The sequence below is a fragment of the Hylobates moloch genome, unplaced genomic scaffold (assembly GCF_009828535.3).
Source record: "Hylobates moloch isolate HMO894 unplaced genomic scaffold, HMol_V3 SCAFFOLD_2, whole genome shotgun sequence".
NCBI lineage: Eukaryota > Metazoa > Chordata > Mammalia > Primates > Hylobatidae > Hylobates > Hylobates moloch.
Window position 1 is genome coordinate 16,697,205 of NW_026652277.1, and position 21,586 is coordinate 16,718,790.

General features: G+C 40.4%; 1 protein-coding gene across 1 annotated transcript in view; it reads right to left on the reverse strand.

Moving 5' to 3' along the window:
* CUBN (cubilin) overlaps positions 1 to 21,586 on the reverse strand; it is a 308,721-nt gene that overhangs the window by 166,439 nt on the left and 120,696 nt on the right. The gene's annotated exons all lie outside the window — the stretch shown is intronic.

Sequence of the window (21,586 nt, forward strand, 5' to 3'; positions counted from 1 at the left end):
TGGGCAACAGCCCATGGAAAATAATGCACAAATTCAACTGACCGAAAGGTCATCAAAAATATACAATGACTAATTTAGGAGAAAACCGTTAAGTTACAATAAAGTTATAATTATGCAGTTACAAAACAATGAGAAAAAAAATCATGGCTACAACTTATTAAGTTTATCCTTTCAAAAAAAAACACTATATATAATTTAGTACAATAATGTTCGATCCTTTTTCTTACCATAGCAAACCTTTGTATATTTTTAAAAAAAAAAGTCATTCTAATTTTAGATTTTCTTTATTATAATGAGGTAAGAATTACATAACATAGTCAGAAGTACAATGGACTGTGTGAGCCATGGTCATGAACTTGAGGTCCCTGGGTCTTCATGGGTCTTCAGTGTCCTTGTAGCTAATATATTATTCCGCAGTCCCGTGCAGATCTAAGAACTTGAATTTTAAGTGCTAAAAATCCTTAGCTTTGTACCAAAGACTGTAGGCAATAAACAAGTAAATTATGTAGGTCCTAACTCAGCAAACTTATATTTAAAAAAAATACAATGGATATAGAAAAATCCAACCAAGGAAAAAGACAACAGCATGTGTTTAAGAATGTTGATATGTCATGCCTTAGAAAGCAATTCAGGCAGACTATGACAACAAATAATCAAATGCTATAGCCTGCGGCACACAGTAGAATAATGCCACCTTTCATTGAGTGCTCAAATGGGCTTTCCATGTATTTTCTGTTTCAATACTCATAAGGACCACATGAGGCAGGTACTGAGGATCCATTTCTTAAATGACCAAATCAGTGCAAACAGAGGTGGCGTGGATTTTCCAAGGTTAATTGATGCTAGGACACTAGCTGAGGTGATCTGGTTGTATCTTAGTACTTCATTACTATACTGCACAGGCTCTCACATTGTTTGCAGGAATTCAGACAGAGATTTCAATATGGAGAGGAAGAGAAAACTTTGCAGAAGAGGTAAAATTTGAGGAAGGCTTATGAGAGACAAAATTAGAAAAGAAATTATCTTGTTTTCCAACAGCAATTTTTGATGATTAACAAAACGTTTTTTACTCTTCTTAACGTTTCCGGGCCTCTTTTTCTGTTTTGTTTTGGTTTTTTTTTTTTTGAATATTCTTTATTGGTTGGTAAATTCTTCCAATTACCTGCTCGTATTCTTCATCAAGGCTTTTCATGTGTGATTACTAAAAAGTCAGGAAACAACAGGTGCTGGAGAGGATGTGGAGAAATAGGAACACTTTTACACTGCTGGTGGGACTGTAAACTAGTTCAACCATTGTGGAAGACAGTGTGGCAATTCCTCAAGGATCTAGAACTAGATACATCATTTGACCCAGCCATCCCATTACTGGGTATATACCCAAAGAATTATAAATCATGCTACTATAAAGACACATGCACACGTATGTTTACTGTGGCACTATTCACAATAGCAAAGACTTGGAACCAACCCAAATGTCCATCAACGATAGACTGGATTAAGAAAATGTGGCACATATACACCATGGAATACTATGCAGCCATAAAAAATGATGATTTCATGTCCTTTGTAGTGACATGGATGAAGCTGGAAACCATCACTCTGAGCAAACTGTCACAAGGACAGAAAACCAACCACCACATATTCTCACTTATAGGTGGGAATTGAACAATGAGAACACTTGGACACAGGGTGGGGAACATCACACACCAAGGTCTGTCATGGGGTGGGGGAAGGGGGCAGGGATAGCATTAGGAGGAATACCTAATGTAAATGATGAGTTAATGGGTGCAGCACACCAAAATGGCACATGCATACACATAAAACCTGCACGTTGTGCACATGTATCCTAGAACTTAAAGTATAATAAAAAATAAAATAAAAAATAAAAATAACAGCGCCTCCTCACTCCATTATGAGTAAATGTGCATTTTTCACATGAATAACATTAAACTACCGTGGCTTCTAAAGTAAGACACCAAGTCTGAGATCTTGTCTACTATCCACTCTATGAAAATTCCTCCTGTACAGTGAGTTAGAAGAAAAGCTTTTAAAAATTAAGGAGTTAAAAAAAAAATCTCCATGCAGAATTCCCCACTGCACTGAGAAGCACTGAGAATTCCAAGAATCTTGATTCGGCAGAGAAATCTGACTCTAGCTCAAAGCACTACTATCTTCTTGACTTCTCAGTCTCCTTGCACTTGAAAACCTCTGCGTTTTCACACTTTAAATGTATTGCACAGAGCAATATCTTTCCTGTGTCCTATAAAGTTCCCGCTTTTATTTCTAAAGCCTACGACAAAGCTGTTTAAAATTAGATGTGCTGACATTGTTTAGAGACTATGGTGAATCTTAAAAAAAACACAAGTATCATAAAAGACGAGGAAATATTTCTCCGACTACAACAACACATGGCAAATATTCCTGAAGCCAAAATCATCACAGGTTGTCCATATCTCCTGTACCGATGCCCAACTCCAGGGAGCACCGCTCACAGGACATTCTATAACATGATGCTTCTGGAGTGGTACAACACAGTGCCTCATGTAACTCGTGTTAAGATGTTCCATTACTGGGTATATACCCAAAGGACTATAAATCATGCTGCCATAAAGACACATGCACACGTACGCTTATTGTAGCACTATTCACAATAGCAAAGACTTGGAACCAACCCAAATGTCCAACAATGATAGACTGGATTAAGAAAATGTGGCACATATACACCATGGAATACTATGCAGCCATAAAAAAATGATGAGTTCATGTCCTTTATAGGGACATGGATGAAACTGGAAACCATCATTCTCAGTAAACTATCACAAGGACAAAAAACCAAACACCGCATGTTCTCACTCATAGGTGGGAATTGAACAATGAGAACACATGGACACAGGAAGGGGAACATCACACTCTGGGGGCTGTTGTGGGGTGGGGGGAGGGGGAAGGGATAGCATTAGGAGATACACCTAATGCTAAATGAGGAGTTAATAGGTGCAGCACACCAACATGGCACATGGATACATATGTAACAAACCTGCACGTTGGGGGAAGGGATAGCATTAGGAGATACACCTAATGCTAAATGAGGAGTTAATAAGTGCAGCACACCAACATGGCACATGGATACATATGTAACAAACCTGCACGTTGTGCACGTGTACCCAAAAACTTAAAGTACAATAATAAAAAAAAATCACAATTCACTTTTAAAATAAAAATTCACGGGAAATATTTTCTTCTTACTAAAAAAAAAAAGATGTACCACCTTTTACTAAAATACATTATAGATAAGCAAAGCCTGTTAGTGAAATTTTTTCTCAACTTGCATTTTCAGCTCAGATGGTTCTATCAGTGGTATCAAATAAATTATCCAATGAAAAAAATCTAGAAGAAAATAACTTTATGGCCACATCATATAAAAGATAAGAAGGAAATGAAAGTTTAGATAGCTCACTTCTGCATTTTTATTTAGCATTCATTCATCAGTCAATCTGATTCAATTTTTTTATCTTAGTTGATTCATATAAAACTCTGTGTAACATTTTTCCATTGTCTTTTCCAATTGTTTTACGTTTCCTTGTGAATTCCTTGGCAAATAACAGGATACTAATACCCTTAAATTAGTCGCTGCAAACTGGAATGGTAATACAGATTCGTGGCATTCAGTAATGTTTTTTAAAAAGTACAGTACAGTTATATGGACCCACAATGTCTTTTTTCCTAGGATTTAAAGCAAATAATAAACAAGGTTTGTTTAATAAACAGAGCAAAATTTTATTTTTAAACATGTCTTGTTAATAGCACATGTGCGTATGTTTTTTAAAAAATTTTCTTTTTCTTTTCTTTTTTTTAGTAGAGATGGGGTTTCACCATGTTGGCCAGGCTGGTTTCGAACTCCTGACCTTAGGTGATCCACCCGCCTTGGCCTCCCAAAGTGCTGGGATTACAGGTGAGAGCCACCACGCCTAGCTGAGAAATTTCAATTTTATAAGTGATACTCTGTCAGGAAAAATATTGTATGGTTATGAGAAAGAGGGAAAGAAACTGTTAGGGCTTGAAATCTCTGAAGTTTTCTTTTTCTCCTTCATGATCTCACTACCTCTGAGGATTAACATATCAAAAGTAAACATTTGAATTAAAAGTTCACAGCAAATGCAAAATAGGATAGATTAATTTAGTGGTACTTTTTGGTGAAAATTATAAAGTACTAGGAGGGTGCAGCACACCAACATGGCACATGCATGCATATGTAACAAACCTGCACGTTGTAATTCTGGTAATTATGGTAGAAACTTAACTCTCTTTGTATTTCTAAATACAGAGGTAAAATAGCTTCCCAATTCCATTTATTTATTCATTCATTCACTCATAAGTGTTTATTGAGCATCTGCCCATAATACAAGCAGTGCTATAGAAGCCAAGTGTATTTAATATCTCTTGAAAAAAAGACATTTATAGACATAAAAAGTGCTATTGCCCACATGTCTTCTTGCAAGTTATTAAACCCTTTTTGCTTCTCCTTCAGTTTACTAAGAGTAATTTCAATAAGTTTTTATTTGAAGAAAACAATCTGAATTCTATTCTATCCTTTACATGTTAATCGCTGGTAAGTTACAAATAAGAATAAATAACTCATCCTGCCATTACCAGTCATATTTGCGACTCTGGATGCATGACAAAGGGATCACAAACAGGGAAGGGACAAACAGATGGAGAATACACAAGTCTGGAGAGGAAAGAAGTTATATCAACCAGTACCCATCAGGAAATAACACAGGCAGGGATGTTTAGACCACCAACATCCTTGTCGTCGTCCGGTTACCTGTCTGGGTGAATGAACAATAAAATGTAAAAGAAACAGAGAAGTTTTTAAAACTGGTCATTCGTAATCGAAAATACATGACAATGATTTAGAAAAGCCTTTCAAAAGAACATAAAAGAGGATAATTTAAAAGATGAAAATACCAGCCAGGTGTGGTGGTTCACACCTGTAATCCCAACACTTTGGGTGACCAAGGTGGGCAGATCACCTGAGGTCAGGCATTCGAGACCAGCCTGTCCAACATTCTGAAACCCTGTCTCTACTAAAAATGCAAAAATTAGCTGGGCGTGGTGGTATGCGCCTATAATCTCAACTGTTCAGGAGACTGAGGCAGGAGAATCGCTTGAACCCAGGAGGTGGAGGTTGCGTTGAGCCGAGACCGCACCACTGCACTCCAGCCTGGGCGACAGAGCAAGACTCCATCTCAAAAATGAAAAAGATGAAAATACCAACCAAGAAGGGAACAGTGACATGAGGAATAAAGAGTTTCGAGAGAAATAGACACAGTGGCTCTGTGTCACTTTGGTAAGAGAAAGTTTTCATGGAGTAGACATGATTTTAGAACTGCTTAATTGGCATGTTAGATTGCAAAACTTTTGGAAACATTATAGTGTAACAGAGGAATCATGGGCTGTAGTTCAGACAAATGGGTTTCTAACCTGGCTGTGATAGTTCCTAGATAAGCAATCTAACGTTTCTTTCATCTACAGCAGTATGAATACTTACTTCATAGGGTTGTTACATAGAATAAATGAAACAATCCAAAGTTTTTAGCTAAATGTTGTGCATATTATAATCCTTTCATACATGCTGTGTATTCTATCTTTACATTTTTTTTTTTAATCTTTTCTTTTGAAACAGGATCTTGCTATATTGCCCAGGCTAGTCTTGAACTCCTGGGCTCAAGTGACCCACCTTTCCCTCCCAAAGTGCTGGGATTACAGGTACGAGCCACCACACCTGGCTGTGTTTTGTATCCTCACAAGACTTTATCCCCAGATTTGAGACAAAGACTTGGAGCTAGAAGAGGAATTACTGGTTAAAAAGCTGTCATGAGTAGCTAGAGAAGAGGTAAGAAACTGGTTTTTCATTGAGGTGCACAAAAATTTTTAAAAAGACAATCCATATTTCTATGGTAGTTCAGTTCTCAAGTGCTTTTATTTTATTTGAATTATTTTTATTTGAAGTGCATTATTTTATTTGAAATTAATCATGACAACATGAGGCAGGTAACAATGATAATGTCAGGCCCGTTGCAGAGGTGAGCAAAGTGAGGTTCAAGAAAGCTGTGGAACATGCTCATATCACTTAGTGAATGGCAGATGTGGGTGCAAAACCCTATTCTGACACCAACCCTCCCCGATCCTGACCTCCACTTCTGTGTTCTCTCTCCCCTATGCCTTGCCGAGAACTTCGGCTCAAAGGCACGGAACTAACAATGTTGAATGCTGCCCTCATTATTGTCCTGTCCCTCCACTGAAGACAATCACCACAGCAACCTGGAAAATGTAAACAGAGCAAAAATCTTTTAATTGACTTTGAGGCAAAAACTAACAGAATACATCATTAGACATCAGCTGAACTGGAATAAAATAATGCCCTGAAGAGAAGCCTATGTTTTTCAGTTTTAAAGAGTTAATCTTTATAAAAGTTTTAGTACTGGTGACTGATCATCTGTTTGACTTGATTTTCCTCCAAACTCTCAGTCATCAGCTGAAAGGAAGTGCTTGCTTTATCTGCAGGAAGCACATTGATCTGCTGAACTCATAACAACCAAGAGTTACAAGCTGTTGCTAAACCTGCTTACTTGTGTAGATAACTTAAAATACCTTCATAAAAGAACTTCGCTAATATTGTTTTGGGTTTTGTCCAAAACAAGCCATGAGTTATAAAATTCCAGTACTGAAACATTTAATAATAATCTCCCATGTAGGTACTATCTTTAAGTTCGTATTTTTAATAAGAGCTTTAATAAAAGCAAACCAGTAATGAAACAGCTAGATGGAATCCAAGGCAAAAAATTTAAAAAGTAAATGCTGTATTGCCTGGCGACTGCTCAAATGCAGTCAGTGCTTTGCTGGCTGGCATTTTCCTGAAACTATATGTCATAAACTGATGGCCTCAGTAGGAATAACGTCTTGAAACTGACATGGCTAAAGCCCAAAGAGGATGGGAGAAAAGGAAGAGAGAAGTGATACAACACCGACACCCTCCCACCCTTATCCCTTCATTCCTAAAGGAAATGCCTGGGAAATCAACAGTTGCTGTTAAAACAAAGCCAAAAGCCAAGGCACAGTGAAAGAGAATTAAATTTTAAATATAATTAGTGACGATGTTCGCATGCTTCATTAAAATGGTCAATTTATATTTTAATAGCTTTTTTTCTATAACTTAAAAATAAAAACTCTTTCTGTACTGTAAGACCTTGAGATGTGCCTCACTGGTGAGGCCAGTTTGCCTTCATTGTGTAAAAAGGCAGCCTGTGGGCTGGGCGCGGTGGCTCATGCCTGTAATCCCAGCACTTTGGGAGGCTGACGCAGGCAGATTACGAGGTCTGGAGATGGAGACCATCCTGGCAAACATGGTGAAACCCTGTTTCTATTAAAAATATAAAATATTAGCTGGGCGTGGTGGCAAGCACCTGTAGTCCCAGCTATTCAGGAGGCTGAGGCAGGAGAATCACTTGAACCCAAGAAGTGGAGGTTGCAGTGAGCTGAGATCATACCACTGCACTCCAGCCTGGTGACAGAGTGAGACTCCATCTCAAAAAAAAAAAAAAAAAAAAAAAAAAGGCAGCTTGTGGAGGAAGGGAAGACACAGAAGAGAAACTGCCAGTAAGGACTCTTTTGGTAAGGCAGGTGTGATGTGAATTGGTAACTAAGAGCTCAGAATCTGGGGAAGCCCCAACCCAAGGCAAAGTGAACTATTTCCTGGAGTGAGTATACAAGCCTCACTTCTGATACATCTATGAAACATAAAAAAATGTAATTACAAGGATTTTGAACAGAAACTTTCAGGTCAGGGAGGGTGGGGAAGTGGACAGGAATATGTGCTCCTTAAAATGGCCAAAGTTGTCCAAAGTTGACTGGCATGTAATGAGAACCACAAAAAGTCAGTAATTCCTGGTTTGATGTTAACAGTTAATTCCCCAACATTTCACAGGTATGTGGCCAAGTGATAGGCACCTGTCCTACTAGGGTCACTAGTCCTCTCTGGACACAAGGCCAAGGGTGGAGCTCCTCAAATTCATAAGGATGTGAAGCATGTGCAGATGAATTTTTCTGAGGGATTTGGTCAGATAGCATGTATTCTGTGAGGATGGAGACACAAACTGGAGTGATCACGAGATGAAATCAAAGAAGAAAATCAAGTAATATAAAGGCCAAGGAACATAAAATTTCCCTGAGAAAAAAGAAGGAAGAAAGAAGAGAGTAAAAAGGAAGAAGAGGACAAAACATTGTGCCTCCAGGAGAGGAGAGAGTTGTCCCTGTATTGGGTTGAACACTGTCCCCCGAGACTTACACCTACCAGGAACCTGTGACTGTGGCCTTTTTGGAGGAAAGGGTGTTGGCAGATGTAATCAAGTTAAAATGAGGTCATACTGGATTGGGGTGGAACTGAAATCCAATATTCTTGGTACTCTTATGCGAAGAGGGAAATTTGGTCCCAGACACCAAGAAGGAAGAAGGTCATGTGTGGATAGAGGCAGAAATTGGAGTTATGCATCCACAAGGCTTAGAAAGCCAAAGACAGCCATCAATCAACAGGAGCTAGAAGAAGCAAGGAAGGGTCTTCCCTAGAGCCTTCAGAGGGATGACCCTGCCAACACCGTGACTTTGGAATTCTAGCCTCCAGAATAAAGAGAATAAATTTCTGTTGTCCCATGCCACCCAGTTTGTGGTACTTAGTTACATTAGCCCTAAGAGGCTAATATATCCTCATTCTTTTCCTGATAAATGAGGTGGCCAAACTCCCAGGTAGGCACAAAATGGTAACAACTATTTGTGTGGTATTCAAGGAGTGCACATTTGTAAACCTTCTGTATTCCATCTTGTAATTATTACTTCCTATTTGTCATCTTGAGGTTTAGAGGATGGTTGGTCAACGATAAGATTTTCATGAAAATAGTAAAAGTCTACTGTTGAGAAAACTAGCAGCAAATACAGGGCCAGGTATCACATCAGGAAGAAATAGGTAAACCCAAGAATCAGGGAGTTAAGTCATAACGATTTTTAGCGTTGGAGAGTCAATAAAGGTTTAGACAGTTTCATGTTCCATGGAGACTTCATCCTTGCCCCATATTTTGTGATAATCCATTTTATTCGACTAATTTCTATACAGCAGTGGGTATAAAGTAGAGTGTCGGGTTTCAATAGTAGAGACACAATAAAAAAGAGTGAAAGAATAAGTCATTGCATGAAGTCAGTGACTTCGAAAACAGATACAAGAAGCTTAGAAATCAATGCTGTTGACTGCTATAAAATGACTTTTACATTCCTATTCAAGATGTCATATAAATATTCAAAGTTAAGACTGTCATAGCCATCTGACTAAGATGGCCTAGATCTAAATACTGATGTGTTTCCCCTTAGTACATCATCAAAGAGAAAGAAATCCAAAAAAGCCATAATTTTGGAGCTTCTGTGTAATATAAATTTTAATTTCCTGTATACAAAAGGATACTATCTTTCATCTTAACCCAGAGAAGTTAGCCAATCTTGTCATCTTTCCACTTTGATTAACCTTATCAGTTTCCTTTTAAGCTATTAATTTCAATCAAATTAAAAAATGGTTTCCCAGTAGAAATCCTGTGCTTACAATTCTTCAGGAGAAATCAATCATTTGATCAATCTATTTTCCCTCTCCTCAGATATTTTTGAAATGACTGAAGACTTCTAAACAAAGTTTAGTATAAAAAGATACAAGGAAAGAAATGAGACTAAGATAACTGTCCTAATAAAATACTGGCAAACCGAATCCAGCAGCACATCAAAAAGCTTATCCACCATGATCAAGTGGGCTTCGTCCCTGGGATGCAAGGCTGGTTCAACATACGCAAATCAATAAATGTAATCCAGCATATAAACAGAACCAAAGACAAAAACCACATGATTATCTCAATAGACGCAGAAAAGGCCTTTGACAAAATTCAACAACCCTTCATGCTAAAAACTCTCAATAAATTAGGTATTGATGGGACGTATCTCAAAATAATAAGAGCTATCTACGACAAACCCACAGCCAATATCATACTGAATGGGCAAAAACTGGAAGCATTCCCTCTGAAAACTGGCACAAGACAGGGATGCCCTCTCTCACCGCTCCTATTCAACATAGTGCTGGAAGTTCTGGCCAGAGCAATCAGGCAGGAGAAGGAAATAAAGGGTATTCAATTAGGAAAAGAGGAAGTCAAATTGTCCCTGTTTGCAGATGACATGATTGTATATCTAGAAAACCCCATTGTCTCAGCCCAAAATCTCCTTAAGCTGATTAGCAACTTCAGCAAAGTCTCAGGATACAAAATTAATGTACAAAAATCACAAGCATTCTTGTACACCAATAACAGACAAACAGAGAGCCAAATCATGAGTGAACTCCCATTCACAATTGCTTCAAAGAGAATAAAATACCTAGGAATCCAACTTACAAGGGATGTGAAGGACCTCTTCAAGGAGAACTACAAACCACTGCTCAATGAAATAAAAGAGGATACAAACAAATGGAAGAACATTCCATGCTCATGGGTTGGAAGAATCAATATCATGAAAATGGTCATACTGCCCAAGGTAATTTATAGATTCAATGCCATCCCCATCAAGCTACCAATGACTTTCTTCACAGAATTGGAAAAAACTACTTTAAAGTTCATATGGAACCAAAAAAGAGCCCGCATCGCCAAGTCAATCCTAAGCCAAAGGAACAAAGCTGGAGGCATCACGCTACCTGACTTTAAACTATACTACAAGGCTACAGTAACCAAAACAGCATGGTACTGGTACCACAACAGAGACATAGATCAATGGAACACAACAGAGCCCTCAGAAATGATGCCGCATAGCTACAACTATCTGATCTTTGACAAACCTGACAAAAACAAGAAATGGGGAAAGGATTCCCTATTTAATAAATGGTGCTGGGAAAACTGGCTAGCCATATGTAGAAAGCTGCAACTGGATCCCTTCCTTACACCTTAGACAAAAATTAATTCAAGATGGATTAAAGACTTATATGTTAGACCTAAAACCATTAAAATCCTACAAGAAAACCTAGGCAATACCATTCAGGACATAGGCGTGGGCAAGGACTTCATGTCTAAAACACCAAAAGCAATGGCAACAAAAGCCAAAATTGACAAATGGGATCTCATTAAACTAAAGAGCTTCTGCACAGCAAAAGAAACTATCATCAGAGTGAACAGGCAACCTACAGAATGGGAGAAAATTTTTGCAACCTACTCATCTGACAAAGGGCTAATATCCAGAATCTACAATGAACTCAAACAAATTTACAAGAAAAAAACAACCCCATCAAAAAGTGGGCAGAGGACATGAACAGACACTTCTCAAAAGAAGACATTTATGCAGCCAAAAAACACATGAAGAAATGCTCATCATCACTGGCCATCAGAGAAATGCAAATCAAAACCACAGTGAGATACCATCTCACACCAGTTAGAATGGCCATCATTAAAAAATCAGGAAACAACAGGTGCTGGAGAGGATGTGGAGAAATAGGAACACTTTTACACTGTTGGTGGGACTGTAAACTAGTTCAACCATTGTGGAAGTCAGTGTGGCGATTCCTCAGGGATCTCGAACAAGAAATACCATTTGACCCAGCCATCCCATTACTGGGTATATACCCAAAGGACTATAAATCATGCTGCTATAAAGACACATGCACACGTATGTTTATTGCAGCCCTATTCACAATAGCAAAGACTTGGAACCAACCCAAATGTCCAACAACGATAGACTGGATTAAGAAAATGTGGCACATATACACCATGGAATACTATGCAGCCATAAAAAATGATGAGTTCGTGTCCTTTGTAGGGACATGGATGAAACTGGAAAACATCATTCTCAGTAAACTATTGCAAGGACAAAAAACCAAACACCGCATGTTCTCACTCATAGGTGGGAATTGAACAATGAGAACTCATGGGCACAGGAAGGGGAACATCACACTCCGGGGACTGTTGTGGGGTGGGGGGAGGGGGGAGGGACAGCATTAGGAGATACACCTAATGCTAAATGACCAGTTAATGGGTGCAGGAAGTCAACATGGCACATGGATACATATGTAACAAACCTGCACATTGTGCACATGTACCCTAAAACCCTAAAGTATAATAAAAAAAAAAAAAGAAAGAAAAAAGAAAAAAAAAAAGATAACTGTCCTAATCTCCCCTGAAATAAGTAGTCATGCCTAAGGCTACTGAAAGCTTCTTTATGAAATCCCTCAAACAAAGACAGAGAAAACATGTTTTCTGTAGGGAGTTTCCAAGTTCAACAGTCATACTTCTATTTAGAAATATTATTCAAACCTGCATGCCTACAATTTCATTATTTTGGTACACACGGCTCTTGCAGGGAAAAGCTCAAAGAGCCTCCAGGGACCTACATTGCAGGCCTCTCCCTGATTCCTTCCCTCACCTCCTCCAACCTCTAATCTTCCCTCTGCAGGGAGTGGACTCCACCCGGGGAAATGGACACATGTGGGCAGCACCACGTCCATAGCACTGGTGTTCTGTGACCCTTTAAACTCTGCCCAAATCTGAGCCTCAAGGTTGTTTTCTGTGATTACAAGATCCCTTGCTGCAGGCCCCTCGCAAGGCAAATCCTGCATCCAGCCAGCCTGGGTCCTTAGCTTAGGGGAAGCAAAACAACTAAATTATCCCAAATCCTCACACGCTCCACCCCATTCCCATGGTCCACCCCAGCCCGGCCAAGCTATTCTGGGGGCAGCTACCCTTTCACTCTTCACTTTAATATAACGTCTCCCTCTTGTGAGTTTGTATAACTAAACCTTGGTAACTGACTAGATGATCTCCGTGGTTTCTCCCAGATTGGTGGATTCCATCAGCAACATATAGCAGCTCCAGAACAGCACCTCATAAATGAATAATAAAGCAGAAATTGTGTTTAAGGATTGCAAATAACATCAGCTATTTTGAACTTGTCTTTTGCCAAGCAATGCGCTCCTCCGCCCCAACCCACATATTATTGCTACTTGAACCTGAAGAAAGAATGAATGGTGTCATTTAGTGGGAAGGCTTTGAAACTGGATCATCATTTACTTGGGAAAGATTGCACATATCTCTTTAAAAACATTTATTATTACGGGAATTTATAAAATTACCTACTGTAAGTTCTGACCTTCTTTGCATTGCAATATCATTTGATCTTTTTTTGCAATGAAAAGTTGTGGGGAAAAAATATTTGCTTTCAGGCACTGTCATGCTACTTATTGCAAGGCCTTTGAGTTTGACATCACACACTGAGTTTTGTGTTCTGATTCCATCGCTTAGTGGATTTGTAAGTTTGGACACATTACTTAACTTGTCTCAGGCGCCTTCCTCAGTTTTCTCATCCATAATAAGGGAATGATAATGCTCATTTAAGAAAATTATTGGGATGAGACATGAGATTGTGTCCGGAATTGGTTCCTTCCGGTGGGTTCTTGGTCTCCCTGACTTCAAGAATGAAGCCGCGGGCCCTCATTGTGAGTGTTACAGTTCTTAAAGATGGTGTGTCTGGAGTTTGCTCCTTCAAATGTTCAGATGTGTCCAGAGTTTCTTCCTTCTGGTGGGTTCGTGGTCTTGCTGACTTCAGGTATGAAGCCGCAGACCTTCACAGTGAGTGTTACAGCTCTTAAAGGTGGCGCCTCCGGAGTTGTTCGTTCTTCCTGGTGGGTTTGTGGTCTCACTAACTTTAGGAGTGAAATGGCAGACCTTCACAGTGAGTGTTACAGCTCATAAAGGTGGCGCCTTCAGAGTTGTTCATTCCTCCCAGTGGGTTCAAGTTATTGCTGGCTTCAGGAGTGAAGCTGGAGACCTTCGCAGTGAGTGTTACAGCTCATAAAGGTAGTGCAGACCTAAAGAGTGAGCAGCAGCAAGATTTATTGTGAAGAGCGAAAGAACAAGACTTCCACCGCCTGGAAGGCAACCAGAGTGCATTGCTGCTGCCTCTCTGGAGGCCAGCTTTTATTCCCTTATTTGGCCCCGCCCACATCCTGCTGATTGGTGCATTTTACAGAGTGCTGGTTGGTCCACTTTACAGAGTGCTGATTGGTCTGTTTTACAGGGTGCCAATTGGTCTGTTTTTACACAGTGCTGATTGGTGCGTTTACAAACCTTTAGCCACAGAGCACTGATTGGTGCATTTACAATCCTTCAAGCTAGACAGAAAAGTTCTCCAAGTCCCCACTGGACCCAGGAAGTCCAGCTGGCTTCACTTCTCAAGATCATATTTTTAAATTACATATATTGAGTCACGTTTTAAAATGATAACATCAACAACTGTAATAGTGAATGAGATGGCAATTAAACCGGTGCACTAAGCATTTAATCATATTTTCATTCACTCTTTATATGGCAAGATAGTTTATTTTTATCATAATTAATATCTTCAGACAAATTTAAGATTACATTTAGGTGGTAAAATCTATATTATTTATCCTGCATTCTTTCAATTTCATTATTTTGGTACACAGGGTCAAAATAGTCTATATTTGAGTAGCCTGTGAAACTAGCAGGAGAAAAAAATCAGGGACAAAGTATATTATTGTCATCACTGATCTACAGATTATCAAATTCTACTAACTCTTATAAGTGGTAGTTACTGTCCTCCACCAGATCTGTTCTGTTTGTGAGACAATGCTGCTGCCGCCTGGCACTGCTTCCTCTGTTCTTCTGAGTACACAGTGCATTCACACAAAACAAGTCCTTGGATATGTAATGTTTGAGACAAATATGGCAACGTTTAAGTCAACGGTCAAAAAGAGAAACCTCTGGGGACAAAAATGCAGGTTCTATGCTGAACGTCACATTTGTTCTGAGTTGGCTTAGAACTCAAGTTTCTACACTTCATTTTTGGCTGCTATGATATTTGAAACTGAAAAAAAAAAGTGTGGTTTCAGTTTTTGTGTCATACGAAAAAGTGTGGAATCCCCTGCAAAGTACATGCATTCGTCTATTGGGGATATTGTTGCCAGGGAACCAGAACACAAACAGAAGTTTCGAGAAAGCCCTTTCTTTGGCCCAGATCTCAAGGACTGTTATTACAGATTGTGCAGTCTATGATTTGGGAAGGTCATGGTGGTTTGAGGGTTTTTTTTTTTCTTTTTATAACTATTTCAAAGAGTGGCAATAGAAATAGAAGTCCAACTTTTTCAAACACTGGCAACATGGGAATGGGGAGGCGAGACTCCTGAGAGGCCCTTGCTGGTGAAGAGACTCAGAGCCAACATGAGATGAAGGTCAACTGTGTGGATGTGTATTTACTGCTGTCGTCAAGGAGGCAGAAATGTCAGGAGTGAGCTTTTCCACTCATTCTGAAAGGTCTGCATATGCACAGCTTTTATGCTGCCTCTGATCATTGGGACCTTGCTGGAGAAGCTCTGAAGCCAAGGCCAAAAGAGCTGCAGGATTTTCGTAGTCATTATCCCAACTTTACAACGAGGAGTTATTTAGAAACAGATTTCTTAGAAATGAGCATCGTCCATTAAGAATTTCTTTGCAGAAAAGATATAAGTGAAAATTTGTCATAAATAAGAATCAGACTCAGTATCATGATGCAGAAACCTGTGCTTTGGTTCCACACTAAGATGCAACTCATTTTCAGTCTCCATGCTTAAAAATATTTTAAGAGTATCACAAAGACAAAAGCCCAAAATATCAAATAGGCTGAAAAAGCCATCATAAACAGGATGGGATATAGCATGTATAAATGTGAGAGAAAGAATAGTCAGCATTTAGGGAAATATCTCTTAACTTCAACAGAGCTAGTTGTTTTTAAAAGCTTCTCTTTTACTTAAATTTCTACCAAAACCAAGCAGGATTTCCTTATCTGACATCACATTCTTGAGGTTACTTTGGAGGCCGATGGATGGGTGCTTTACCGTTTCTCTCTGTGTGACATTATGTCTATCACAGCCTAGCAGGAAGCGACACTGTGAAAGCAATTCCATCACCTACGGAGAGAAGGTCTGCGCCTGAGATTGGAACCAGACAGTGTGATTCACAGCCCAGCCCTGTGAACCTGCCCTAGAATCTTTGCTGACCACAATTCATAAATCACTTTCATTGCCAACATCATACTTCCAGATTGTTGTGAATTTTTTCACCATGTGGCAGCAAGGACACACAATAATAAAAATTTTAAATTGAACATTTTTTGTTCAATAAAATCTTTTTGTTCAACAAAAGTTTTTTGTTCAATAACAAAAAAGAGTCCTAAAATCATTTTCAAACTGGAAAACTTAGGTAATCATGAGTCTGTATTTCAAAGTTATAACTTTGAAGAAATTATTAGGAAGAGAGAATGTGGCAATTGGTCTAATATTTTCTGTGCCAGGATTTATCACAGCACTGGCCACATAGCCCTTGAGTGTCTTTGCTGAGGATTCATCAGAATGTTACTCACCTTGGATCGTCAGTTGTCTTGTCTCTGCAGACCGCTATTCCCTGCTCTTAGTAGCCAGGACCCAGAATGGTCCCCTGGGGTTGCCTCTGTCACTGTGATCTATGATTTCTCCAGTTGTAATCTCCTCCCTTGATATTTCCCACTCCATTGTCTAAAACAACAGTGGTTCCCTTTTCCTTACTACATTAAGTTCACACTAGCCTGGCTGGCTTGGAGAGTTCTAAAGAATCTAGCCCAGGAGGTCTACGAAGCCTCATATCCCAATGTCTTCATTACATCAGGCTTGTTTCTCTCTCTTTCTTTGCTCATGCTTATCCAGGCACCATCTGTCATTTCTTGTCCTGATCATTCTTCAAAGGCTCTAAAATCTCACAGAGTCCATGAAGATTTTCCCCAATGACTTTCAGCCTCCTCACTAGCCTTGCAATAGGCACCTCGCAGTTCAGCACTTCTGTTAGTTTTCTACACCTGCTTCCTAACTGATCATGCACAGCTTGAAGACAAAGACTAACGTGGTATTTCTTTCATATGCCTAAAAATACCTTGCACAGTTTTGGATATATATTTCATCATGCTCACAACTCCAGATTCACCAACATGTAGTTTAGTCCAAAGTCTCTTTCTCTGGCCCAAATCCTCACCTAATTTTTATACTGACACCGGCAATGGCTGAAAGGATACATCCCCTGAACATCTCAAATTCAGCATGTTCAAATAAGAGCTCACAATTTTCCCCCAAACATGGTCTTTATCTGGGATTTCCTATCTATGAATAATGGCACCAACATGCACCAAATCATATACCACAGGAAAACTGGAGCTATCCACGATTCCTTCTTCTGTCTCCCAGACTGACACACATCTACCCCACCCTCAGATCTGTCCACCCCACCTTCTAAATAGCTCTTTTTTTTTTTTTTTAAGCAGAATCTCACTCTATTGCCCAGGCTGGAGTGCAGTGGTGCCATCTTGGCTCACTTCAACTTCTGCCTCCCAGTTTCAAGCTATTCTCCTGCCTCAGCCTCCTGAGTAGCTAGGATTACAGGCACGCACCACCACAGCTGGCTAATTTTTGTATTTTTAGTAGAGATGGGGTGGGCCAGGGCAGTCTCAAACTCCTGACCTCATGGTCCACCTGCCTTGGCCTCCCAAAGTGCTGGGATTATAGGTGTGAGCCACTGTGCCCAGCCCTAAACAGCTCTTTAATACACTGCCTCACCCACTACTCATTTCCTTTCTCCCTGCTCTGATTTAATAGCTCCCTAACTAGTCACCAAACTCTCAGTCTCTTCCTCTTCTTGGGCATCCCTCTACTTATCAGAACTCTTATTCTAAAGTGTACTTCTGTTTGCATCACTAAATTTCCCACTTAAAAATCCATCGGTGGTCTTTCCCTGATGGCAGAATAAAATCCAAATTCCTGCGATGTTTCTTATCAATTGGCTTCTGATAACCTGTCCTGCCTCAACTTCTATCACTCCCTTTCCCTAGTGTTTCTCACTTTTTGTTCATTATCAACCCCCTAAGGAGATTGTTCAGACATTTTTTTCCAAATTCTCAACCATGAAAATTTAATAACACAAGTATATTACATATCTGTTATGTACTATATATCTTTATGCTTTATACATTAAAGAGTAAGAATTTCTAAACTCACCTACCAAGAGCCAATTTTACTTCCTTGGAGCTGATACTGCCCCAATGGAGAATGCAGAGAATATGTGGTCTAGCTGAAGGACTTGCTCTTTGCAAAACTTTTGTGCCCTCATGGCTAGCTGCTTCTACTTAGAAATGCCTTCCTCTCCCAGATATTTGCCTGATCAATTCTTGCCCATTCTTTAAAACTCAGTTCAAATGTCAAAGTTGCCTGGAGGGCCCTTTGAACTTCCGCAGGCTGTCCTAGCTATTTTCTTCTGCGTTCCCATAGCGTCCTGGATTATGTATATATTTCTACACTTGGTTTACCTGCCTTGCCTACTCAATGATTAACTCCCCAAAGTCAAGAATGTGATCTCCTTCCTTTCTGGTATGGTCTGAATTGTATCTCTATTGAGATACAATTCACATGTTGAAGTTCTAACTCCCAGACCTCAGAATGTGACTGTCTTTGGAGATAGGGCCTTTAAAAAGAGGTGATTAAGTTAAAATGAAGCTGAATGGACTCTAATCCAATCTGACTGGTGTCCTTATAAGGAGCAAATTTGGACACAGAGAGCTACCAGGATGAACACACACAGAGAAAACACCATGTGAAGACACAGGGAAAAGGCAGCATCTACAAGCCAAGGAGAGAGGCCTCAGGAGAAACCAATCCTGCTGACACCTTGACCTTGGACTTCCAGCCTCCAGGAGACAGCACACTTCTGCTGCTTACGCCCCCCAATCTGTGGCATTTTTGTTACGACAGTCCAAGCAAATTAATACTCTCTATATTTAGACACCAAGCCCAAAATATGTGCTGGCTGGTTGGTTGAATGAATGAAAAACTTCTTCTCAAAAAATATCTGCTGGTACAGGTTATGTGTAATTGACATGTAAATAATCATGTAATTAACATGATTCACAGTTGTAGCTGCCTGTCCATTATAGGCTGGGCCCAGCAGATCTTCTCCTAGAGCCTAGCTTACTCACCCTCACACCCTAAGGCATTCTCTCTCACACAAGACAAGTGGATAATGGAATTATGAAAGAGAAAACCTTTGTCTTTAAAGGATGAACCTCCCAGAAATCCTACTACATGTACTCTAAGTCACAAAAGGAATAAAATTTTTGAATGAGAAGGAATTCCCCTGAAAGACCAGTGATAAACAAAGACTAATGAAAGACCACGCGAGAGAAAGAGACCTGGAGCGAAGATCTAACTTGAAGAGAAACACTGCTGACCTCATGGCGGCTTTCTGCCAGTGCTGTAAAGATGTTTTTTAAAAGCCCTTTGGTACAGTGCCTCATGCCCACAGGTAGTCAAGAAGGCACTGGCTTACATCCAAACCGAGCCAGTCATAAAAGATGTTGACACGGTTTTTAAAATGCTCTCTTCTAACTAATTTCTGAAACTTCTCAAGGCTTGAGAAATCTCATTAATAGCTAAAAGGAAGATAAAATGGACCCAGTCCCCATTTGAGAGGCTGATGTCATCTATCTTCCCAAAGAAAAGGCCACTTTTTCCTTTGTGGAAATCCTGGGTGACATCACCTCCTGATCACATGCCCCTTAGCCCTGCCCCTGCAAGCTCCCAGCTGAAGGGTTCGCTCCCTTTGCAAATGTCAATCTCTCGCTCACAAAGCTCCTTGACCTTGTTTGTATGCTGGATTCCATCACTAAGTGAAAGAAGGCCTCTGGGAGCAACGACAAGAAGAGGTGACGGGGTCTGTGCAGCTGGTTGGGAGGCCGCTTTTCACACAGCCTGCAGAAACTTCTGTATTCCCCACCCCTATCCCCCACCCCCTCCCCCCGCAACCCAGACGGAGGCCTCCAAGGCCGAATTCAGCCTCTGGACAATGCTGTCAAGGCTGAATACCATGAACCGATTAGAGACACGGCAACTGTGGCCATTTCTTATTTCCAGGGTGGGGCCGTCTTTGAGGACCCGCATAAAAGGCCCTGCAATGTTACTTCGTCTCACGTCTACATGGCCAGGTTGAGAAAGAGCCCACAGATAAAGGCTGGTTGTAGATCCGTTTTCTTAAAGCCAATAGAAGGTTTGTGTCGCTCACGAAGAAGCATATATTGTAAATGCGTTTATGTATGAACTGGGGAAATGAGTGAGGCGCATAGGAACTCTTCCTCAGAAGCAGGGCTCAGGAAATGATGTCGCTGCCGAGTTTGAACTCTCTGCTTGGTGTTTGGAGATTGTACTGCACAGTTTAGAAAAGAGTCCAGTGGGGAGAGTGGGGCGGGGGGAAGGGATTGCAAGGTGATAGGATTCTGAGGAAAAGAGGCTAGGAGTTTAAAGCCACTTGACCTGGCCAGGGCAGGAAGAGCAACTCCAGGGCCAGCTTTGGGGGGCTGTCCTGAGCCCTCCACCTGATTCTGAGAACATCCCTTGCGGGGCTGTGCAGGGAGAAGCCTTTCTAATTCTTTTCCTTCTGTTATGTTACACACACTCACACAAATGCATTTAAGAATATTATGACCAGCTCAGTGGCTCATGCCTGTAATCCCAGCATTTTGAGAGGCCAAGGCGGGCAAATTGCTTAGCCCAGGAGTTTGAGACCAGCCTGGAAAACAGAGAAACCCTATCTCTACAAAAAATACAAAAGTTAACTGGGTGTAGTGGTGCACCCCTGTAGTCCCAGCTACTCAAGAGGATGAGGTGGGAGGATCACCTTATCAAAAGGCTGAGGCTGCAGTGAGCTGAGATCACACCACTGCACTCTAGCCTGGGAAATAGAATGACACCTTGTCTCAAAAAAAATAATAATTACAATTACACTTGAGCATTGAGAGTAATTTTTATATTTATTTAGCTCCATAGCTGCAGAGTCCCTGCTCGTGTGTGTGTGTGTGTCTCTTGAGCATTGAGAGTAATTTTTACATTTATTTAGCCCCATGGCTGTAGAGTCCCTGCCCGTGTGTGTGTGTGTGTGTGTGTGTGTGTGTGTGATGTATGTCTGTGTGTGTGTGGTGTGTGTGGTGTGTGTCTCTTGAGCATTGAGAGTAATTTTTACATTTATTTAGCCCCGTGGCTGTAGAGTCCCTGCCCATGTATGTCTGTGTGTGCGTGTGTGGTGTGTGTTTGTGTGTGGTGTGTGTGTGTGTGGTGTGTGTGTGTGATGTGTGTGTCTCTTGAGCACTGAGAGTAATTTTTACATTTATTTAGCCCCATGGCTGTAGAGTCCCTCCGTGTGTGTGTGTGTGTGTGTGTGTGTGTGTGTGGTGTGTCTGTCTCTTGAGCATTGAGAGTAATTTTTACATTTATTTAGCCCCATGGCTACAGAGTCCCTGCCCATGTGTGTGGTGTGTGTGTGGTGTGTGTGTGTGTCTTGAGCATTGAGAGTAATTTTTAAATTTTTTTTGGCCCCATGGCTGCAGAATCCTTCCCCGTGTGTGTGTGTGTGTGTGTGTGTGTGTGTGTGTGCGCTTAGCCACATTATGTGCTTAGCTCTGCAGCCACCTT